We start from the raw sequence: 8,436 nt of genomic DNA on the forward strand, positions 1-8,436 counted from the left end.
ATGGTGTTCAACAGTGCGCATAGAACATATCCCAAGACTTTGGCAATTTTCAGAGGAGCAGGGCAGCATTAACAGAGGCAGCAGTGGCATGGTACGGGTTTCCGGGCAAGATGGATCGAGCATGCATCATTCGCATATCCCAAGGCAGGGCTGCGACCATCTCTATTCTGCATTTAATTTGTTAAATTAGAGGGTCTATAATAATTAATTAGCTAGGATAGGTAATTCATTGTTCGGATTGTATTATTCTTTTGGTCCCTCCGAGCGAGGGCAAATTTGTAATAAGTGTGGGTGCGTGTGTGCATGTCTTCCAATCCCACGTCTTTCTTCCCTTTTATTTACCTGCTTATGATAGTAGACTAGGGCATATTTAAATTAGCATAACAGCATGACAGCATGCGTGCATCATTCATCGGTCTTGCATGCACCAGGCTCGGCGCATCATGCTAACTGCATTAGTATTTGAAATCTAACTTGATACATGCTACTTATGCATTTTCACATGACATTCATAGACTAGCCTACCCTACTCTAGTGATATTCTGCATGCGTTGCATTAGACATTTAAACATGAACTAGGATCATGCATATGATTACTAACTAGTTTTGTTTTGGCACGGAGTACGATGTAAGTATCTATGCTTTAGCATCCTCGCATGCGTGTGAGTGTTGCCATGATAGCATGATTACCATGAGGCTAGCTGCTTATGTGATTTAAACTGCTTGAATGCCTGTGGGTGAAGGTTGGATTGTCTGAGTTGGAATAGCTCATTGAAATCCGTGTTTTAGCCTACTTGCGAGTAGCAAATTCCAAAACATTTCCAAAACAAACGGATATGCAATGCTTATTCCCAAATTGGGCAATCTAGTCTATACTTTTGTGCTGTGCGCATAACATAGTAATTCTAGGCTAATAATCGGGATAAGAACACATAACGTTTTCAAAAATGGATATCATGGTTAGTAGAGGCCGATCTTCTGATCGGGCGAGAGGGGGTGCTCATAGCTGACCTTCCCCAATCGTACCCAAGTTCCCGAGCCGAGGCAACTTTGGTGATGACAGACGCGTGGCCTTTGGCACCGAGTCAGGGTTTCCTAAATTCCCCCTTAAAAAATATTTAGGTGGCGACTCTGTATCTGGCAAAGCAGTCCATGTTTGGCACTTCTTTTCAAAATCTGTTTCTCAAAACGATTTGCCGGATTCGGACTCTTTGGTTCAGATTAAGAACCGTGACACAAATCGAGTACGAACTGTAGCGAGGTCCCTCGCGGGCACGTCTACAGAAAGGTACTTGATCACTGCCATTTCTAACCGGAACTCTAGCAATGCCACGGGACTGTCATTATCCGGGAATGAAATTCGTAAGTGCTTATGTGATTATGTGCTTACGTGGAGTGAATTACAGTTGTCCATTGTATTAGGGCATGAGTGTTATAGCTTCGACACATTTGTGAATGTGCTAATGTCATCGTTACCTTTATTAGGATGTCAGGACGAGGACGTGGTGGTAAGCGAGGTAGGCCTAGGAGGCAGGAGATCCCCATACCGGATGAAATTCCGACGTAGCCGGAGGGTGTTGGTCAGGCCAAAGTGGCTGAGCCAGTAGGTCAGTGTAGACACCCCATTTTTGACCGTCCTCAAGACTTGGACGTCACCGTTTGAACACTCGGTGATCATCTATGTTTGTGTTCGTTTGGAGTTCCCGGAGGTCTCGGCTACGCGCCTTGCCTCAGGATCTCCGAACTCGACTGTTTAGTGTCTGGTTTTCCACCAAACACTTGTGTTTTGCCTTGGAGGGGCAGGGAATGCCTTGTGAGGCATCCCCACACACCACCGACAGTGGCTAAAGGTCACCGGCTGGCTTTTTGATACCATTGGCACTTTTTATTGCCGGTCGGCACTGTTTGTTGCTGGTCGGCACTAAATTTTGTCAAAATGACATTTTTTTGGCAGCCGACCACTGTTCATCCACTTTATGGAGATATTTTTTGCCAGCTGTGATAGCTGGCACTAACTCTGCCTCCCTCCATACACGTCCTTCTAAGCAAGCTTGTTGTATAAGCTTTGCAAGAGGGACCTCTATAAGAGGAAGGCTCTCCTCTTGGCTCTAGGTTAGAAAAATTAGAGGCAAAAACCAGAGCTTCCATAGATAGATACACCCTATCTCTATATCTCCCCCTCTCTCCTCCTTTGTGTGTGTTTTTTTGGCCTAAAAGTGTGATTTTACCTTACTTTTGCACCATTACACACACTATTACACCTTGCTCCGAGATTGAGGGACTTGGGGGGTTGATTCTTGAGTTTTTGGACTGATTTTGATCAAAAGAAGAGGGCTGGACCATTTGTTCTTTAAAGGATCTTCAAGGGTGAGCACTTTACTTTAGATTCCCCAAACTTGCAATAGTTTTTCACCTATCTTGCTTGCTGATTTAGCTTTTGTGCACAACATAAAAAAGGCTTGCATTTTCATGCTTTAGAACTTTCATTAAGGTTGTTTTGTGGTTTGAGTGCAAACTCACCTTATTAGGCTTTATTTGGCCCCTTTTGTGCTTCCCTTGTGAAGCCTTGTTTGCTTGAGTGTGTTGGTCTTTTCACCACTAAAAACCAGTTGATTTTCAGTGGTAAGGAAGGTGGTTTGAATTCTTGCATAGGGGAGGGACACCCCTCTCCCCTCATTGTCTTGTTTCCTTGAGTTTTGGCCCAAAAGGGTAACATGCATGCTTGCTTGGTTTTTGCCTTATTTCAGAACTTTTTGGGTGTTTTTGGGTCATATGGGATCTCTGTTTTTGGCCGGATCTATGGCCCTTTGCATGCTTAGTATACTTGCTTCATACTCCCCCATTTGGCCTAGAATCGTATCTTGTATTTAGGCCTTGATTCTTGCATGTGTTGGCTTAGTTCCATGAAGGTCTTGGTCTTATTTTATCATGTTTAAGGTCTGGTGGCTATGCATTTCAGTCATGCTTGCCATGTTTGATGTTACCCCTTTGTGTTTTGGCTTGTAAGCTTTGAGCATGTCGACCTCTAGCATGCATGGTTGTGATCATACTCATGATTTGGCATCATTTAGGACCACATTTCAGTCCAAGAATCATGTTTGTATGTGTGCATGTATGATCTCTTTCATGCCTTAGGGTGTACCCTTTTATGCCTAGAAATGAGTCTTGGTGGAAGCATTTCATGGGGGTCATTTTAGCTGCCATATTAGGAGGGTTTGGAGTCCCATTTTGCATGTAAAAATTCTGTCTTTACTTATCTTAGTCATGCCATGAGTGGTCATGTTGGTGGGAGTGGAATGCCTCCCCTTTGTGCCTTAACCTTAGGACCATTACCTTGCTTGTTAGCATGAGTATTGGTCCACCTTTTAGACACCTTTTGGCCACTGTTTTGGGGTAGATCAAGGTCTGTCCCTTTATGGTTCAAGGCCCCATTGCATGCTTGTTTCATGTTTGTTGCATGGTTGCTTCATTAAGCCTTGTAGTATGTTAATCCCATTGCCAAATTGGTCCATGTTTGCATCACATTTGCACCTTGCATGCTTAGCATTGCATATTTGTCATGGTAGTTGCATAACATTTGCCATGTCTTGCATAATTGGTATCATATTGCATTTGAGCCATGTTTGCATAACATGCATTGCATTACTTGGTTTGGGGTGTCAAACCAAGTGTGAGTGTTAAGGGGTGTTCATACTATAAGTGATGAAACACGCCTTAACTCTCGGTCACCGGGGCCTTTGACTTCGACATGATAAGGCCTTGGCTCTCATTTGTGTGTCGCATGCATATTTATATCAAGTGGCAAACTTGATCCCTTGGGCTATCATGCACCATTGATGGCTCGAGGATCGAGGGTCACGCTTCCTTGAGTTCAAAACATGATAGGAAGCATGACCATGCTCACATGTGCCTGAAATCCCATGCCATGCACTGTCTGTTCTCTGTTTGCTGTCGAAACTGTCTTCTGCAGGAAGCTTCTGCCGACCGGCAGAATTCAGTGCCGGCCGGCAATCTTTGAATGGCCGGTAAATCGAAACACTGCCGATGGAAATTCTACACTGCCGGTGGGAATTCTGTCTAGCCGGTGGTGTTCTGCAGCATGCAAGGAACCTGTCCTAGGGTTTTGGAAATTTTCAGAGAGACAGGGCAATATAAACAGAGGTGGCAGCGGTACGGTATGGGTTTTTCAGGCGAGCCGGGTTCCGAGCATGCATCATTCGTGCGTCCCGAGGCAGAGGCTGCGGCCACCCTTTTCTTTCTTTTGTATTCTTTCTTTTAATTAATTAAAAAATTCTGTAATAATTTTATTTGCTTATTATTCGGACTGTAATATTTATTTGGTTCCTCCGAGCGAGGGCAATTATGTAATAAGTGTGCGTGAGTGTGTGTATGTCTTCCAACCTCACGTCTTTCTTCCCTTTTATTTACCTGTTTATGATGGTAGATTAGGGCACGTTTAAATTAGCATACCTTATGCTATGCATGTGTGCATTCATGCATTTGTACTGCATGCATTAGGCTCGGTACATCACGCTAACTGCATTTGTACTTCAATTCACAAATTGAATATGTGATAGTTGATCGCATTTCACATGCCATGTTTAGGTTAGCCGAGCCTATCTAGATTGCATTTTTGCATGAGATGCATTAGCCATTGTTAACATGAACTAGGACATGCATGTTTGCTAACCAGTTTACTGTTTTGGCACGGAGTGCGATGTAAGTATTTATATTTTAGCATCCCGCATGCGTGTGAGTGTTGCCATGACAGCATGCTTGCCATGCGGCTAAATGCTTATATGATAAACTGTTTGAATGCCTGTGGGTGAAGGTTGGATTGTTTGAGTTGGAAAAACTTGTCGAAATCCGTATTTTAGCCTACTTGCGAGTAGCAAAATTCAAAGTACTTTTTAAGACAAACGGATATGCAATGCGTATTTCCAAATTAGGCAATCTAGTCTATACTTGTTTGCTGCGCGCATAACATAGTAACGCTAGGCTAATAATTGGTTTAAGAACGCATAACGTTTTCAAAATCGGATATCATGGTTAGTAGAGGCCGGTCTTCGGACCGGGCGAGAGGGGGTGCTCATAGCTGACCTTCCCCAATCGTACCCTAGCTCCCGAGCCGAGACAACTCCGGTGATGACGGATATGTGGCCTTCGGCACCGGGTCAGGGTTTCCTAAATTCTCCCGTTTTTAAATATTTAGGTGGCGACTCTGTATCTGGCAAAGCAGTCCACGTTTGGCACTACTTTTTCAAAAATCTGTTTCTCAAAACGATTTGCCAGATTTGGACTCTTTGGTTCAAGATTAAGAACCGTGACAACAAATCGAGTCCGAACTGTAGCATGAGTCCCACCCTTTGCGGGCGCGTCTACAGTTTCTGGCGACTCCGCTGGGGAATAATTAGAGAGCTTGACTCGAACTCATGATATCCTGTTTTGATTTCACTTATGTGTTTCTTTGCATTGCATGTGCATTGGTGCGCCTAGGAACACAGTGTTTGCCATCTGCCATTCCTGAACGGTTTGCTGGAGGCTTGTCTTGTCAAGGCATGACCATAAGGCTGACCGGCTATGGGCTCTGATAGTATGGGAACACAAACCCCGGTTTTACCGAGGCACCCTTTTTGACCATTCGACCTAGTACATATTCGGATCCATAGTGACCATTCCAAGTTAGGACAGGCTGCTTACCCGATGTTAGGTTGTTTGAAAACTGCTGCATGCATAGTGAAACCCTAGCTCCTGACAAAATAGGACAGGGAAACCTTACCCCAACATAGGGGTGTTTTGGCTCTTTCTTACTTGCTATGTGCTTTTAGAGTATATTTCTACAGGAATGTGCATACCAGTTTGCAAGTCTGGGACATCAGGCCTAAGGGCATGAGTATCAGAATTCGAGAATCAGTTATATCCGCGGGTATCAGATTCAGTATTTTGGGAACAGAAATTCGGGGAACAGTGATTAGTATCAGGGAACAGTGTGTTCGGCTTATCAAACTATGTATTGTGAATGCCCAACTGCATGTTGTATGTGTTTATTTTAAGCAGTTATGCCGTCCGATTGCTTGTTTATTTACTGCTTTATTTATCTTTCTGCTAGGTAGTTTAGCACCATTGCTTCTAAACCGGTAGATATTCCCCAAGCACTCTGGATTAGAGGTCGTCGGCTCCATCGATATGAGGATCTGGTAGACGAACAACCAGTGTACCGCTCCCTACCTCCGGTTACCAGACGGAGGACAGCTGGGCAGAGGATATCAGTTCAACAGTCAGTTCAGAGGGCTTTATCTACCCCGCCTGAGTTCAGTAGGGATCAGGGTCCTGTTTCACCTATAGAAAGAGAACATATACCAGTAATTCAACCAAAGCGGAATAGTATGGCTAGCTTAGAGGAGATGGTGCGCCAACTCCAAGACAGCATGAAAATGATGCAGCAGGATACTGTTCGGCAGGCAGAGTTCGCCAAACAGCAGGCCACGGTTGTGAGTGAACAAGCGGATTTAATCGTGAGATTGTAGCAGCAAACTGGGGCGTCAGCTTCACAACAAGTCCCTCCCCCACTAAGGGTTCCGATACCCGAAGAGACACCGGATACCAGGAATGTCCAAGAGGATACCGACCTTCCAACGGGGCCAGCTCCGCCCCCGATCCCGCCTCAACTATCCAAAGCACCCACTCCTATCAATCAATCGGATTCTCCCTTCGAGTCCGAAGTGGACCCCATGGCATTAAAAATGAGCAAGCTTGAAAAGCTGTTTAAGAAATCTCAAGGTGTGAAGTCCATTCCAGACATTGGAGACGGATACACCGACGCAGCCGTGACGCTGCCAGATCGGTTTAAGATGCCACAAATTGATCGTCTTGATGGGTCTGGAGACCCCATGGTGCACCTAAGATTATTTTCAGACATCTTGAGGCCCATGGGCCTCACTAGACTGCAGAAGCTGTCTTTATTTGGCCGGACCCTATCAGGTGTAGCGGCCACATGGTTTGCCAAATTGGAGGATGACGTCAAGAGAAGTTGGGACGAGATGGCTGAGGCCTTCATCTTACAGTACTCATACAATACACAAATCAAGATCACGACTCGGGATCTCGAGACAACGAGGCAAGAACCCAAGGAGAGCTTCTCCGAGTTTGTAGCCAGATGGCGGGCTAAGGCTTCGATGATGACCTTAAGGCCCAAGGACAAGGACCAGATTCGGATGATTGTGCGCAATCTTCAGCCGAAGCTAATGCAGAAGATGATTATACTCCCCTTTCCTACCTTTTTAGATCTACATGAAATGGGGGTACAGATTGAGGATGCTTTGAAACAAGGATTGATCGATAATGACCGGGAGCAGCCCCGCAGAACTTTCAATCGCAACGCTAATGTAGGCCCTTGTGGCACTACAACTACCAGAACCTCCGAAGTAAGTATGGTCACCACCAACCCTCCCCTAAGAAATATGGCAGCCACACCATTCTTCGGTGCATCCGGAAGTAACCCACAAGCAGCCAAATACCTTCCCAAAAATACCAGAACCTTCGCTCCACTTTATATGCCCCTGTCCAAAGCTTTGGGGGTTTTGATCAGAAAAGGGCATCTGAAGCCCCTAGAGCCGCGGCCCTTATCGAAAAGACTCCCCGCTGCCCACAATCCAGCCAAGTATTGTGCATTTCATCAATAGCACGGTCACGACACCGACCTGTGCTTTCGATTGCGGCATGAGATTCAAGATCTCATTGATAACGGGGTGATTTTACCTCTTGAGAAACCCAATGTTACTACAAACCCTCTCCCCACACATAACCAAGCTCCACCACCCAAAAGAATCAATTTCATCCATATTGGGGTCGTGCCTTACGATCCTAGTATCTATATCACATCTTCCTACCAGCCCAAGCCAGAATTTTTCTTTCCTGATTGCACCGATTTGTGCATGATGGATGTCTCCGTAGCCCAACCCAAGCCAGCGGTGGTGACCATCGAGAGTAGGGGAGAGAAGACTCCAAAGGAGAAAGGGGTTTTTAAGCCAGAATCTGCGGGGTCTGGGAGTGATGTTGGAAATGCTTATAGTCCGAGTGACTACATTTCGCCGATGGGCCAGAATAGACCAGATGTGAAGTTTCCAGTAGAGGGAGAGCTGTGTGCAATCCAAGGGGACAGTCCAGGACAGGGAACGAATGATTTGACAACTGTAGAAGAGGATCTCGCCAATTTCTAGTTTTACAGTAACCAAGATCCAGAAGACTCAGCCGTCAACTGGTTCGACTATGAGGAATCGGTAGAGGCCACGGGATGGTTGGACGATCAGCCAGATGTGGTAGGGGAATTTCAGTTAGAGCAAGGCCCGGCAGGGGCAGCAATGTCAGTAACAGCTGGGAATGTCGAAGAACAGAGTGCATCGCCGAGGGGCGCCGGTGTCGAGAATTTCGCTCAGG

Source organism: Camellia sinensis, chromosome 12 (genome assembly GCF_055761805.1).
Source record: "Camellia sinensis isolate YWXY chromosome 12, ASM5576180v1, whole genome shotgun sequence".
Classification (NCBI taxonomy): Eukaryota; Viridiplantae; Streptophyta; class Magnoliopsida; order Ericales; family Theaceae; genus Camellia; species Camellia sinensis.